This window comes from Globicephala melas, chromosome 6, assembly GCF_963455315.2.
Source record: "Globicephala melas chromosome 6, mGloMel1.2, whole genome shotgun sequence".
NCBI lineage: Eukaryota > Metazoa > Chordata > Mammalia > Artiodactyla > Delphinidae > Globicephala > Globicephala melas.
Genome location: NC_083319.1, coordinates 81,826,688 through 81,842,916, shown reverse-complemented (window position 1 = coordinate 81,842,916; position 16,229 = coordinate 81,826,688). Strand labels below are relative to the sequence as shown.

The 16,229-nt window shown below is 41.1% G+C and overlaps 1 protein-coding gene across 7 annotated transcripts in view; it reads left to right on the top strand.

The window, feature by feature from the left end:
- Positions 1–16,229, top strand: part of FRMD3 (FERM domain containing 3) — a 314,195-nt gene that overhangs the window by 184,115 nt on the left and 113,851 nt on the right. Inside the window, exon 1 of one of the 7 annotated variants that reach the window (XM_060301069.2) lies at positions 13,168–13,997. The exons of the other annotated variants lie outside the window; for them this stretch is intronic. The gene's annotated coding sequence lies outside the window, so the exon portion shown is untranslated. Of the gene's footprint in view, positions 1–13,167; positions 13,998–16,229 lie in introns of those variants that run through there. 7 annotated transcript variants of the gene reach the window in all.

The window sequence follows — 16,229 nt, the reverse complement described above, 5'->3', positions numbered from 1 at the left end:
ACATGATGAAGAAAATTAATGAGAATAGTTGGTCTTTGAAAAGGCCAAGAAAAGTTGATAAACCTCTAGCAAGACTGATGAAGAAAAAGACAGAAGACACAAACTACCAATATCAGGATCAAAAGAGGATCTGTCACTGCAGACCCCAAAGAACAACTCTAGTTATGAAGTTCGACAGCTTAGATGAAATGGACCAATTCCAAAAAAACCACAAATTACCAAAACTCACCCAATAAGAAATACATAACATAAGTAGTTTTACAATTATTTAAGATACTAGGTTTAAAATCTTCCAGAAAGGAAATCTTCCGCCTACTTGCTGCCATTGCTGTTGCTGCCAGAACCCCTTTTCTTGCTCTTCAGGCCTTAACTAGGAGCTTCTAAGTCTGTGCTGATGCCCAGGTATCTCTGAGTTCTGTCCAGGGGACACAAAGGGGAAAATGTGGTGAACTCAACACTGGTTCACTGATTCTTTGAATGCTTGTCTTTGTTTCCAATCTGCCTGCTACTGTTTACTTTCCAGAGACCTTAAATGGCTGCTGCACATATTCTGTCCAGGTTTTTTTTTTTTTTCCCAGTACGCGGGCCTCTCACCGTTGTGGCCCCTCCCGTTGCGGAGCACAGGCTCCGGACGCGCAGGCTCAGCGGCCATGGCTCATGGGCCCAGCCGCTCCGCGGCATGTGGGATCTTCCCGGACCGGGGCACGAACCCGCGTCCCCTGCATCGGCAGGCAGACTCTCAACCACTGCGCCACCAGGGAAGCCCTGTCCAGGTTTTATAGGCGCATTCAAGGCGAGATACAGAGTGGGGTGCAAGTAGTCCATCCTGCCCAGAACTGAAACTTTAAAGTCAACTTTTAATAATTCCTTGTCTACTGGGTAAAAAAGCAGATAGGCTACATAATTTACTTGGGAAACATTGAGGGAGTATCTTTCTCATTTCCGTGTTCCATCACTGTATATCCCTAAGTACAAATGTGGACTGAGCTGGTGATTTGTTTTTCTTTCAAAAGTACTCAGGTAATAGACTGCCTGCAAACAAAGTGTCAGATGAAATGCATATATTTTTTTTAACATCTTTTTTGGAGTATAATTGCTTTACAATGGTGTGTTAGTTTCTGCTTTATAACAAGGTGAATCAGCTATATATATGCTTATATCCCCATATCTCCTCCCTCTTTCATCTCCCTCCCACCCTTCCTACCCCACCCCTCTAGGTGGTCACAAAGCACCGATCTGAGCTGATCTCCCTGTGCTATGCTGCTGCTTCCCACTAGCTATCTATTTTACATTTGGTAGTGTATATATGTCCATGCCACTCTCTCACTTCATCCCAGCTTACCCGTCCCTGTCCCTGTGTCCTCAAGTCCATCCTCTATGTCTGCATCTTTATTCCTGTCCTGCCCCTAGGTTCTTCAGAACCTTTTTTTTTTTTTTTTTTTTTTTAGATTCCATATATATGTGTTAGCATATGGTATTTGTTTTTCTCTTTCTGACTTACTTCGCTCTGTATGACAGATTCTGGGTCCATCCACCTCACTACAAATAACTCAATTTCGTTTCTTTTTATGGCTGAGTAATATTCCCTTGTATACGTGTGCCACATCTTCTTTATCTGTTCATCTGTTGATGGGCACTTAGGTTGCATCCATGTCCTGGCTATTGTAAATAGAGCTGCAATGATGATGTGCATATTTTGAATGTTTGGTTTTCAGAATCCTAGCTTTCCGTGCAGGAATGCTGCTATGTAATACATACTGACTCTTCTCACTTCAAACCTATAGCTTTTTTTTTTTTTTTGCTGTACGCGGGCCTCTCACTGTTGTGGCCTCTCCCGTTGCGGAGCATAGGCTCCAGACGCGCAGGCTCAGCAGCCGTGGCTCACGGGCCCAGCCGCTCCGCGGCATGTGGGATCCTCCCGGACCGGGGCACGAACCTGTGTCCCCCGCATCGGCAGGCAGACTCTCAACCACTGCACCACCAGGGAAGCCTCAAACCTATAGCTATTTTAGCCTTGTCCCCATGACCATGGACTGTAGCCCAATGTGTATACATGCAGAGACACACATCAAGAGGACAAAAATTACATGTCCTATAGGATCTATATAACCACACAAATTATACTAGCATGTAAAGGTTTTAAAAAGTTATACACTATGATTCAGAGGTATGGAAATCTAACATTATTTCCCCATGACTGAATTCCACTTGCTGTGAGCCCCTATCTCCTCTGGGGGTGAAAAGTTAATCTTGCCACTTCAGGGTAATTCAGCATCTGCCTGTTTAGTATTTGATGTCTTTCAGCAAATTACTCAGTGAATTCATAATTTAAACATACTCACTTGAAAGTGCATACCCTCTGTTGGAGTATTTCTTTTCCTCCTTCCCCAAAATGGCATCATGAGGCAGGGGAAGCTTACTTACCATCCACCATGGCCACGAGGGTGACATCTCTCTCATGCACAGTCCTGAGTCCTGAAGGACTCGTGTGTCTCATGTGATTTGGCCACTGGTTGCTGGCATCTTTCCCTACTGCGTCCTCTCTGGATGTAATTGGTCCCACTTGGCCTTTGTGCGTTGGCATGTGCTGCTAAGACCTGTGGCTCCTGCCATGGTCTTGACCTTCAAGGCTATAAACTCTGCCCTCTTGTGGTCCCCACTCCATCCATGTCTCTTTCACTGGTTGCATCTCAGCCCTTCTGTATTCACCACTGGGACAGGTAGAAACTGCTTAGCCTCTTCCGTGCCGTGCTTCAGCCTCAGGGAAACTCGGTACAGTATCTAGAGTTTCACCCTCTGCTTGAACACACCGTGCTGCCATTTCTTCAGTGTGCTCCAAAGTTCCAAACAGAACACATCCCCTAAACTCTGGGGTTTCCTTGTCTTGCCTCCACACCTCACTCTGTTCGGCCAAGCCTAGTGTGCTGAGGGGTGCTGAATTCCTTCTCATAGCTCCAGAAAGCATCTTAGCCTCCGTTATGTCCTCTCTGGATCTCTCCAAGCTCTCCACCTGCCACCCCTTCCCCACAACTAATATGGCTTTTGCCCTTGGTTATAAGATTAATGTCCTAATGCAATAGCTTTTTTATACACAAGCTACTGCTGTCTCTCAAATGTAATGAAAAAGAAGTGCTATTATTTACAATAGCACTAACAAGTAAAAACATAAATTTCTTATAAATGAATGTGCAAGATCTATATAAATAAAACTATGAAATTTTACAGTGGAGTTACTGTAGAGTAGATAGCTCAATAAATGGAGACTTCTTATGTTTCTGGTTAATATTAATGAAATCAATTTGTCACAAATTAATATAGACATTCAATAATGTTTCAAATCACTATTTCAGTGAGGTTCTCTATGGCATTTAACAAGCCAATTCTAAGGCTCATTTGCAAAATAAAATGCTCAAAAGTAGCCAATAAATATGCAAAAAAGAACAATGAACAATGATGGGGTTTTTGTTCTATTAGCAAATCAAGGCCTATGAGCTATAATAATTACAAAAGCCCTCATGATTAATCTGTTAAAATAGAGAAGGATAATTTTTTAAATTGTGATATTTCAAAAGCTGATCTTGTGCTCAATGGAAGAAGTGTAGAATGGAAGTTATCATTTTGTCTCAATATGCTTAACTTTATGTTTATTCAAAATGAGCTATATACATTATGATAAAAATGCTAGGTTAAAAATACTAAGTAATACTTATAAAATGAAAATTGAATGAGTATAGTCAATTCTGTATTCTTGTTTTTCTTATAAGAGATGATTCAGAGTGCAGTTCAGCCAACATATTCATTCATTCAACAGAAATTTTTTATAACCTTTTGATCTGTTCAGCCATTTCTCCCATCCCCCATCTCTAGCAATCACCAATCAGTTCTCTATCTATTCTGTATGTTTTTGTTTTTGGTTTTTTTTTTAATTCCACATTTAAGAGAGATCGTATGTCTTTCTCTGACTTTTTTCACTTAACATAATGGACCTTGAGGTCCTTCCATGTTGTCACAAGTGACAAGATTTCATTCTTTTTTAATGGCCAAATACTATTCCATTGTGTATATATATACACCACACTTTCTTTATCCATGCATCCATTGATGAACACTTAGGTTGTTTCCATATCTTGGCAGTTGTGAATAGTGTTTCAGTGAACATGGGGGTGCATATATCTTTTTGAGTTAGTGTTTTTGTTTTCTTTGGATATATACCCAGAAGTGGAATTGCTGGATCATATGGTAGTTCTATTGTTAATTTTTTGAGGAATCTCCATACTGTTTTCCATAGTGGCTGCATCAGTTAACATTCTCACCAGCAGTGCATAAGGGTTCCCTTTTCTCCACATCCTTGGCAACACTTTCTTGTCTTTTTGATAATAGTCATTCTAACAAGTGTGAGGTGATATCTCATTTTGGTTTTGATTTGCATTTCCCTGATGATTAGTGATGTTGAGCATCCTTTCATGTGCCTGTTGACCATCTATATGTCTTCACTGGAAAAATGTCTGTTCAGATCTTCTGCCCATTTTTAAGTGGATTGTTTGGTTTTGTGCTATTGAGTTGTATGAATTTGTTACATATTTTGGGCATTAACCCCCAAGATATATGATTTTCAAATATTTTCTCTCATTAAGTAGGTTGCCTTTTATTTTGTTGATGGTTTACTTTGCTGTGCAGAATCTTTTTAGTTTGATATAGTCCCATTTGTTTGTTTTTGCTTTTACTTTTGGTGTCAGGTTCAAAAATTATTACCAAGACTTATATCAAAGAGCTTACATCCTATGCTTTCTTCTAGGAGTTTTAAGGTTCTATATTCAAGTCTTTAATCAATTTTGAGTTGATTTTTGTGTGAGGTGTAAAATAGTGGTCCAGTTTCATTGTTTTGCATGTGGCAAGAGAATTCCCAACAACATTTGTTGAAGAGACTAACACCATTTATTGAAGAGACTGTCCTTTCCCCATTGTATATTTTCGGGTCCTTTGTTGTAAATTAATTTACCATATATGGGTGGATTTATTTCTGGGCTGTCTCTTCTGTTCCATTGATCTATGTGTCTGTGTTTATGCCAATACCATATTGTTTTAATTATTATAGCTTTGTAATAGAGTTTTAAATCAGGGAGCATGATGCCTCCAGCTTTGTTCTTCTTTCTCAAGATTTTTTTGGCTATTTGGGGTCTGTTGTGGCATGATACAAATTTTAGGATTAAACATTTTCTGTGAAAAACACCATTGGAATTTTGATAGGGATTTTATTGAATCTGTAGATTGCTTTGGGTAATATGAACATTTTAATAATATTAATTTTTCCAATCCATGAGCATGGAATATCTTTCCATTTATTTGTATCACCTTCAGTTTCTTTCCTTAATGTCATATAGTTTACAGCATACAAGTCTTTCACCTCCTTGGTTAAATTTATTCCTAGGTATTTTACTCTTTTTGATGCAATTGTAAATGGGATTGTTTTCTTAATATCTATTTCTTTTTTTTTTTTAAGGGAACGCTACTTATTTATTGATTGATTGATTTTTTGGCTGTGTTGGGTCTTCGTTTCTGTGCAAGAGCTTTCTCTAGTTGTGGCAAGTGAGGGCCACTCTTCATCGCAGTGCGTGGGCCTCTCACTGTCGCGGCCTCTCTCGTTGCGGAGTGCAAGCTCCAGACGTGCAGGCTCAGTAGTTGTGGCTCATGGGCCTAGTTGCTCCACGGCCTGTGGGATCTTCCCAGACCAGGGCTCGAACCCGTGTCCCCTGCATTGGCAGGCAGATTCTCAACCACTGCGCCACCAGGGAAGCCCTTAATATCTATTTCTGATAGTTTGTTATTAGTGTATAGAAACACAGCGGCTTTTCACTGTTGAGTATGTTAGCTGTGGCTTGTCATAAATGGCCTTTATTATGTTGAAGTACGTTCTCTCTATACCCACTTTGTTGAGAGTTTTTATTATAAATGGATGGTGAATTTTGTCAGATCCTTTTTGTGCAACTATTGAGATGATCATATTATTTTTATCTTTTATTTTGTAAATGTGGTGTGTCACATCAGAAGTATTTTTTAGAATTATGGAGTCGAACACGGTTTCCTAAAAGCAAAATGCTAACAAATTTGTACAACATTTAAATGTTTGTACTAGAATATCTGGTTTGTTCACTGAGCAGAGTAGATTCTCAGTAAATATTTGTTGGATGAATGAGTATAAAAATGAATTATAAACAAATTAAAATATAAGCAAAATAATGGGAAGAACATTTGTCAAATATATAAAAAGTAGTAATATGCAAAATATATAAAGTATGATGCTACAAACCCAAAGATAAACAACTCAATAGAAAAATGTAAAAAAAACACGTAGAAGGAATAAAAATCAATGGCCAATAAACTCATAAACAGATGCTCAACATCATTAGTAACAAGAAAAATGCAAATTAAAACAAGATATTTTTGTTTATTATTCTGAGAAAATTCTAAATATTGATAATATCTAGTTGCTGTGGATGAGGGTAACACTTCTGGTGGGAATGTATAAAACTGGTAACGCCATTTGGGAGGGAAATTTGGCCGTACCTTTCAAGATTAAAAATGCCTATCTCTTTTGATCCAATGTCACTTCTGTGAATCTATTGAAAGCAAAGTTGATTCTGTAATAGGTATATGTGCAAGGATGTCCACTGCAGTATTGCTTGTAAAACTGAGAATTGGAGCAATAAAAAGCCTAGAAACTTTGGTAAGGCTAAATAAATTATGTGGAGTACATGTAGTCATTTAAAGGAATGAAACAGACATATATTATTGACATCAAAATAGTTTTTAGATATATAGTAGAGTTTAAAAAGCAAGTAAAATTCCACATATAAAATGATCCATTTATATGAAAATAAAAAGGTTATTATATTACATGAATATGTAAGTGCATGGAAGAAGGACTGAAAAGATATATACTGACTGTGGTTACCACTGGGGAAGAGAATGAGGTAGAGAGAAGTGAGGTCCTCATATTTTCTTACATATAGTTATATTTTACTCAGATCTCTTACAGTGAGAATATATTCATGTATCACTTGGTAATAAAAAAGAGAAAATAAGAGGAAGCTTTATGCAAAAGTCAAGAAAGGAATAAAGGTAGAGAGGAAGAAAAGGAATCAAAGTGCATTAAGCATGTACAATAGAAATAGAGACCTAGATGAAAGAAAGCCCATTTAGTCTTCTGAAGAGGCTCTCTGCTTAATCCTGGCTGGTGCCTGATTAGCCCACCAGAGCTGTTAAGATCTTATTCTTGCTCTATTTATCAGGTACGATGCTGCTGCCAAGCTCTGTGAAGGGACAGGGGTTCTTGGAAATGGCTTCTGCATGCAAATCAAGGTGGGGAAGACCCCCATCCTCTGTGTAACACATGGATTTGATTCAGCCCTAAGAGCAATCTTGAGTCAAGTTGCTGGCTGTTGTCTTTTGTGCTCCCTCCCCTAAGTTACAGTGGTCTTTCATGGAAGCCTGAGACGGCATGTAATTTGTGTCTCTGGGAATATTTATGAAAATTCATGTTTATGTAGCATTCCTTAGCTTTTCCGTAGTGCTGGGGGCTAACCTAATGAATAGGTCCCTAGCTGCTGAATGATTTTGTCAGTAGGGAGCATATATTCCTCTGTAGCACAGGCAGAGAATACCAGGAGCATAGACTTTGCTCTGGTGTCAGGAACAGGAGAACAGCCACAGGTCCATACCCATTCATGAGGACAGTTGATGCCTGACTCCCAGTTCTGTCCTTCCAGTTATTCCCTGTGCTGAGTATTATTCGTTCCGAAGGCTGCCGTAACAAACTACCATACACTGGCTGGCTTAAAACAATAGAAATTTCTTCTCCCACAGTTCTGGAGGCTTAGAAGTCGAAATCAAGATGTCAACAGGGCCCTGCTCCCTCTGAAGGCTCTTCTAGCTCTTGCTCGTTGCTGGGCAGTCTTGGCATTCCTTCCTCAGCTTGTAGCTGCATCACCCCAGTGTCTGCCTCCACTTGCACATTGCCTTCTCCCTGTGTTTCTCTGTGTCTGTGTCCAAGTTTCCCTCTCCTTTCTCTTCTAAAGGTATCAGTCATTGGATTTAGGGCTCACCCTAATGCAGTATGACCTCATCTTAATTAATTACATCTTCAAAGACCTTGTTTCCAAACAGTGTCACATTCGGAGATTTCAGGTGGATATGAAATGTGGGGGGACACTACCCAGCTCACTGCACGGAGCACCCCAATTTAGATTTCCCACATCTTTCAGCCTTCTTATTTACTCTTTGGGTGACCTTCATGCTTTTGTTTTGTGGCTCATTTTTCCTCCTTTGTGTATGTGTTCTTTTTTTTTTTTTTTTTTTTTTGCGGTACGCGGGCCTCTCACTGTTGTGGCCTCTCCCGTTGCGGAGCACAGGCTCTGGACACACAGGCTCAGCGGCCATGGCTCACGGGCCCCGCTGCTCCGCGGCATGTGGGATCTTCCCGGACCGGGGCACGAACCTGTGTCCCCTGCATCGGCAGGCGGACTCTCAACCACTGCACCACCAGGGAAGCCCTGGGTATGTGTTCTTCTTTGCTGAACTTGACCATATGCTTCTGACAGTAAACCTTCACACATTTTACTTCTCCAAACACCCATAGTCTCAGTAACCCCAGCTCTAGACCTATTGGGGCAGCCTGTCCCATTGCCCTCATGTGTATATACATGCTCATCTAATCAGTTCCCCAGTATTTAGTTTGGAAGATTTCTTTACCTGGTCCATGGCTTACTACAAGGCTAGGCATGTGATCAGTTCATAATAATTGCTTGTTGACTAGAAGCAAAATACTTCCTTTAGGGAGCAGGCAGAAGAATTTAAACTGCTATGTTCTTTAAAACAAAGCAAAACACACACATCTGAACAAAACGCATTGCATAATCAAGTACGTGACACTAAGTTCCCAGTCGCTGTGGAATAGTCTTGGCTGGTTTTGCTCTTTCCAGTTTTCTTCTTTCCAGCCTTGGGAGCAGGTTTCTTTTATTCTAGTCACAGCTCAGTACGGTTGGCCAACTTTCTCTTTTTCTCCCAGGTTCAACTATTTCATCCAAAATTTCCATTTTTGATCCTTCTTTCAAAAAGTCTGTGCTGGGCTTCCCTGGTGGCGCAGTGGTTGAGAGTCCGCCTGCCGATGCAGGGGACACGGGTTCATGTCCTGGTTCGGGAGGATCCCACATGCCGCGGAGCAGCTGGGCCCGTGAGCCATGGCCGCTGAGCCTGCGTGTCCAGAGCCTGTGCTCCGCAACGGGAGAGGCCACAACAGTGAGAGGCCCACGTACCAAAAAAAAAAAAAAAAAAAAAAAGTCCGTGCAGTTTGGGCCTATAAATAATTTCCACATTGTGCTCTTTATTTTCCAACATGGATAGAAATAATGATAACAAAAGTAATGACAAAAACCCTTAATTTTATAATGTGCAATTCTAAATGATGTGTACATTTAATAAGCCACAGATTTCTAATTTTTAACCTTATCCTTATGATGTGGTTGGTGGTGACATTGATTTCATTTTGATTGGGTACAATGGTGGGCTTCGGGGAGGACCCAGCACTCCTTGTGGGGAGGAGGGAATGTGGCAGGAGTGGTGGAAAAAGCAGAGGAAAAGGAACGTCCTCCAGCAGAAGCCCTTATGTCACCGGGGAGATACTTTCAGGGCTTCCTTCTTCCTTCAGGAGTGCCCATGTTGTTTCATAACGGACCACGTGATTCAAAACTACAAGTGTGTTAGCAGCATAAAAGTCTGAATGATAACCATGATTGGCCAAGAGATTCCATGCTTGGTATGTCAGTACTAGAGGTGTTTCAAATGGGGGTCAACCAGGTTAGGAAAGCTCTATTCATATCTGTCTCCCTTTGTTTGGAAATACTTTATAATGCCTCATTTCTAGATGCAGTTTTGTAGTAAAAAATCTCAGTACCAAGTTACATAAGTAATTGCATTTGGCTGTTATAATTATTATTATTATTATTACGAGTTGATTTATGCCAACCAGCATAACTCCTGAGGGACCAGTTAGTTACACAACATCTGTAGCAAGCAGGCACCTGGATCTCTTGCCTTAAGTTATTTCATGTACTTTTGCTAACTTTTTTTTGGCTGAAACTCTCAGGTCACTGCACCCTAGTCCCAGGCAGCAAAGCTCTTCTTTAGAAGCAGGACTGCCAAATAGCTCTTCATATGTGCACCTATTTCATGTGTATTCCATCTCCACTCCTTCCTGAAGAATGACAGTCCCCCTCTCACCCTTTGAACCAACATATAGGACTTAGGTCAAGTTGAAGGGCTCTGCCTCATCCATGTCGATTTCTTCTTCAACCTCTAGAGTAGTAATAACTCCTATGGGTTTAGCGTGAAGGTCTCAGGCAGCCTGCTGAGTGCTCAGCGTTATTAACTCGTGCCATTCTCATAGTGGTGTCTGTAACAGGGCCCCTGGGTCAGACCCCACCTGCTGTCTGGTTTTGTAAGGCCACAGGCTGGGAATAGGTTCCATATTTTTAAATGGTTGGAAGAAAAAAAGAAAAGATGATATTTTGTGCCATATGAGGAGTACATGAAATTCAGATTTCCGTGTTTTATTGGAACACATCACGCCATTTGTTTACATCTTGTCTGAGGTTGCTTTCATGCTACAACTGAGGGGAGTAGTTGAGATAGCGACCTTGAGGCCTGCAAAGTGAAAAATATTTACTGTCTTACCCCTTATAGAGAAATTTTGCAGATCCCTACTTTAGGTGGCTGGTTGCATTATTATCCCCATCTTACAGATGAAGAAATGTAAGCTGAGAGTTTTAAGTTTGTCTGTAGCCATTTGTCCACATGGTGAACTTGAGATTAAACATGTTGGATATCAAAGCTTCTCTGGAGCAGCTGAGACAGTCAGAGAATTCCAAGAACAAGTATTTGTGAGGGAGCTTCTCAGCACTCCAGTATCCTCTAACAGAGTTCTTAGAGTGTGACTTCCTTCTGTGCACGTGTGTGTGTATGTGGGCATGCCCATGTGTATGATTAAAGCATAAAAGAGAGCTATAACAGGAGGAGGATGAATTAAATAAATTTTTTTAAAAATCCCTGCTTTAGAAGTAGAGGAGATGCGGTACCAGTAACATCTAGGAGGCTGCTGCTTGTCATTTCAGTAGAAGAGGGATGGAGGGATTATCCCTGCTGTTGATGATGATAGTAACAGTTGTTGCTGAATGATAATAATCACTTCCAACTAGAAGAGAGCAGTCGTTAAGAGAGCAGTTCTCTGTGGCTGGCTTATTTGATCATATCCCAAGAGTTATAGTTCGGTAAACGAGTGAGTGAGTAATGCTTTGCCCTTTCGGCGCTGTCGTTTTGCACATGCGCAGAAAGAGTGTGTGCTCCTGGGCTGTTTCATCACGGAGCGCCGCTCATCAGCATCCCTGTGAGTGCTGCTGCCCAACGGAGAGGTGGGGTGTGGTCCTCAGCTCTCACTCTAAAAGCCCTGGAAGGAGCTGCGAGGGACAGTGGTTGGGAATAAAAAGGTGTCAGTTGTTCTGAACGGGCCAGGAACCCCTGACGCCTACTTGGAGTCCTTTGGAATGTAAGCCTTTTATTTGTGGGGTGTTAGGGGTCCTTTCTGCAACCAAACCCTTTGAAATATTTCTCCAGAGTCTGAAAGAGTCTGACAATTGGTCACATTTTTTTTTTTTTTTTTTTTTTTGCCCAATAGAGTCCCAGAGGAGGGAGTCGTAAGAGAGACACATTCCAGGTGTGGGTATTGCCCTAACATCTGCCTGCCAGAGCCATGGGCTCTATGCCTTAACTACTGTTTGAAGGAGTTTGTGAAGGTTTTTCATAGCTGTCAACCAGAATGTGTATGAGAAAGATCATGAGTTTATGTGTATATTCCCAAAGTTACGTTTTTTGTTTTTCTATTGTTCTTTATGGTGATTGGAGAAAGACCACTGCATTTTAAGGAAAGCTGCTAAGGGATGTTTCACTAGCAAAAACAAACACACAAAAAAATGAGATTTGTTTTTACAAACGTTTGAGGATGGTTGTCGATTAAAAATAGAAAGTCATTTTTTTTCATTTTCACCAGGGAGCCTGCTCACCTAATCATTTCTTATCCCCATTCCCATTTCTGGGCAAGGTTTCAAAGTGGAGATGAGGAAGTCTGTTTCTGCTTTATAAACGGCTATTCCTCTCCCCGTGTTCTCAATGTTACATGCATGGCTGAGTAATGCTTTTTTAGCTGTTGACTTAAGTACAATTCAGTCTTCTCCATCTCTTCCCTCCCATTTCCAACCTCCCGTTTCCTTCTCTTCTTCTAGTAGGAGTGTTTACCTAAATGTGAACTTTTGTTTGTTGGGATATTGTGCCGTGTGCATGTACCAAGAGCCCACTGGATCTGTCCGAACACCCCTGGGGAGGTCGACGAGAACCCCGGTGCTGTACCCTCTTCCAAAGCAGGAAACAGAGAAGTTAAGTGTCTTGTTCAAGGTCACTGTCTGAAGTCCCTTTTGAAGTTTGGGCACTCATACCCTGGGGGATTTGGGGTTCCCACCTCCCCGTGTGCTTCTATCACTGATGCCAAAGCCTTAGTACTACAGGAGAAATGAACTATGGTGTTGCCTCCCCGTGGGGTGACAATGCTGCCCAATCTAGTAAAGCCACATAGTGGCTCTTCATGATGACACCGTCAGGGAAGGGCCCTGAGCAGAGTGTGGGCTTTATTGCCTGCGTGTTACCTCCATGCCAGGTGTTTCCTGCTCTGCAGATAGCTCCTTCATCAGACATTTCCAACTCTGATTCTGCCCCAAATATTTGGCACAGGTGAGAGGCATCCTTTGCTTCCTTCCTCTTTCCCTGTAGCTTAAGAATAAAAAGCATGGGAGCTGGAATGGTAGAGACATTGAGCTGCTAGGAGAAGGGGTAGGCTCATCTCCAAAAGAGGATTTCGACCTCAGACTCATACCGGGGAGCACATGCCGGCTGTCACCTGGAGCCCGGGAAAGCTCCTTTTCCAGAATTTACACAGCTGGTGTTTTGACCCCAAACCACTGCCAACACACATGGTGGGGGGGGGGCGTTTAATGATTAAAATTTTTAAATAGTTGTATTTCTCCCCTTGTTTATTTTTCTAGAAGGTAGTAAAGAGAATTTCACTTACATTTGTGGCTTTGGTTGCGTGGAGATGAGAAAAAGGGAATGGGTGGGGGTGGTCTTCCCTCATCCCTTAAATCCTTTATTCTCCTTCATAGCATTTATGACCTTCAACATCCTATATATTTTGCTTATTTATTTTGATTTTATACCTGTTTACCCCACTAGAATGTGTCCTCCCTGAAGACAGAATTGCTTATATTTATATCTAAACCTGGGCCTGATACCTAGTAGGTACTCAAAATTTTTGTTAATTGAATTAATTAATCCTTCCACTAGATGTAGCTATTCGAACCAACTCCAGAGTCCCTGAATTTGTTCCAGATGTTGAAGGGCAGAGGCTGAATTGTAGGACCTGAGATTTTCAAAATATAAATCCTAGAAAGTGCTATAGTGATTCAGATGGTAGACCTTCTAGACTAGTATTTTGATGGGATGAATGTTATGGCAACGCCTGGCTGTTCGCCTTGACATCTGCCTCAGAGATTGGACATCATCATTCATTCATTCAGCCAGACAGGCAGAGAGTCGATCTTTTATCAATAATTAGCTCTGGGGATAGAAAGCTGAACAAGATATATAGGCTCATTCCCTCATAAATCTTGTCATCTATAACTAGATCAACATTTTTGGGGGAAATTATTTATCTTTTCAGCCTCTTCCAACCCTGTGAAGAAGCATTCCTTAGTGTCAGTGATGCTGGATCAATATGAGACAACAGTAGGCGTATATATGATGGTGGAAGAAAATGGGTAGAAAATTTCAGACTTGAAAAGTGCTGCCTCCTGATTTTTCTGCTACCTGCTCGCATCCCTTCTCTGATGAGGGGTCTATTGGTGAGCATATCATTAGTACCTTGTATTAGTTTCTTCCATGATCACATCCTAGCAAATGGCAAGATGCTTAATGACTTTTTTCTGTATGGCTTAGCAATAGCATATATGAAAAGAATTCCAGCTGTTGGTCTTTTGTAGATTCAGAGTGAGTCAACATTGAGATGAGACTGTTGAGGGTGAGCAACAGTTATGTCCAAAGCGAGGCCGGGGATGGTCCCCTCACCCGAGCAGCTCTGGCAACCCCTGGAGCGCTGTGCTTGAGGAAACACAGAGGAGGGAAGAATACACCCAGGGTGAGGGCACTCAAAACTGTTTCATATGAGGAACAGTTAAAAGAACTGGGGATGTTTATTTTAGAGAAGACTCAGAAACACCGTAAGCTCTGTCTTCAGATGGTGGAAGGGCTCTCCATGTGGGAGAAGCATTAGATCATTCTGGAGCCTCAGGTCTTGGAACAAGGATGGCTGGGTGATAGGACTTCCTACAGTCAGGGTATTCAAAGGTGGCCGCCTGGGGAGCCACCTCTGAGCCTCACTGCTTGATCCCTTAGGAGGAATGCAAGTCCTAATTTGTATCCTATCCGATGAGCCCAGATTCCTATTGAAGCCAGCCTAGGGCATGGCGAGCAGATATGCTGACCAGGTAGAAGAGAAAATGACAGCTCTCATTTGGGTCTGCTTCTGTGATCCTCCTTTCCTCTGTTTGCCTTCGGTCAGATGATTTTATTCCCCCAAATTCAAATATTCAGAGTCTCTATTAAAATATATATATTTAATAATATATGAAATAGTTAACAATACATGGAATAAAAATACATGCATTTAATGATATATATAATATACATTATTATTATATATAATATATATATTATATACATGATAGAATTGCTTGTATTGTAATGTGGGAACAACCTGAATGATGATTAAAAAAGAATAGTTGAGTAAATTCTAATGTATTATATGAACCATTATGCAGTCATTATGGACAATGAGTTAGATCTGTATCTACTGCCCAAGATGAATGGGCAGGCTAGAGAGTTAAATGAGAAAAGCAAGAGAAACATATTCCATACATAGTATGATCTTGTTTTGTGAGAATAAATTATATTTTAAGTATTACGTATGTAATCATGTTGGCATATAGTTTGTGTGAGGATGGCAAAAGTGGGGAAGCATAGAGATGAAGTGGTTGTTAACAGTAGTTGGAGAGTTTGGGGTGGGGTGGGGACCTGAGGGACAGAAGGGGCAGGAATAGAGACAAAGTGAAGGAAAGTGAGAGGGGACAGCTCATCCATCTGTCTGTCTATCAATATCCATCTATCTACCTATCATCTATCTATCATCTGTCTATCTAGCTTCATTGGTTGTGCTTAAACAAGTCTTACTTTTGAGGACTTTAATAAAAGAAGGAAGAAAGAGAAAGAAAGAAAGAAAGAAAGAAAGGAGAAAAAGTCTTTCACTTTTATGCTATTTTCTTTTTTTTTACTCTGTTGCTCTTATAAAAACTGTCTCAACGTTTCTATTAAGGACACTCCAGAGGTTTTATAATAAAAAAATATTAGTTTTCATTCTTTTGAGATGATGATTTAAACAGTTGAAAGAAATCTGGGGAATGTATAAAGATAAAATATTTTGAATCAAAATTGAGTTTCTAGATATCGTGAAAGATGAATGACTTAAGAATCATTTGTATTTTTCTTCATTGTTTCTTTGCTGTATAAGAGGTGTCCATTTTCTCCTAGTGCTCCAGAAAAATGTTCCCTTTCTTAAATCTAGGGAACACAGGGTCAGGTTAGGAGCACCCAACTCAGTTAAGAAATTTGCTAGTTTCTGGTGGGGAAGTGGAGCATTGAGTGGAGGGTTCTGACGTGTGTGTGTGTGTGTGTGTGTGTGTGTGTGTTTGTTTTGTTTTGTTTTGTTTTTGCGGTACGCGGGCCTCCCACTGCTGTGGCCTCTCCCGTTGTGGAGCACAGGCTCCGGATGCGCAGGCTCAGCGGCCATGGCCCACGGGTCCAGCCGCTCTGCAGCATGTGGGAGCTTCCCAGACCGGGGCACGAACCCTTGTCCCCTGCATCGGCAGGCGGACTCTCAACCACTGCACCACCAGGGAAGCCCCTGTATGGGTATTTTTCATCAGTTTTTCTCTGCTGAAATATCCAGTAAGATGCTGCTATGTTTTTCTGGGATTTGAATACTTTCTCTCAAACTATTTTAGATAATTGTTTTTCATATT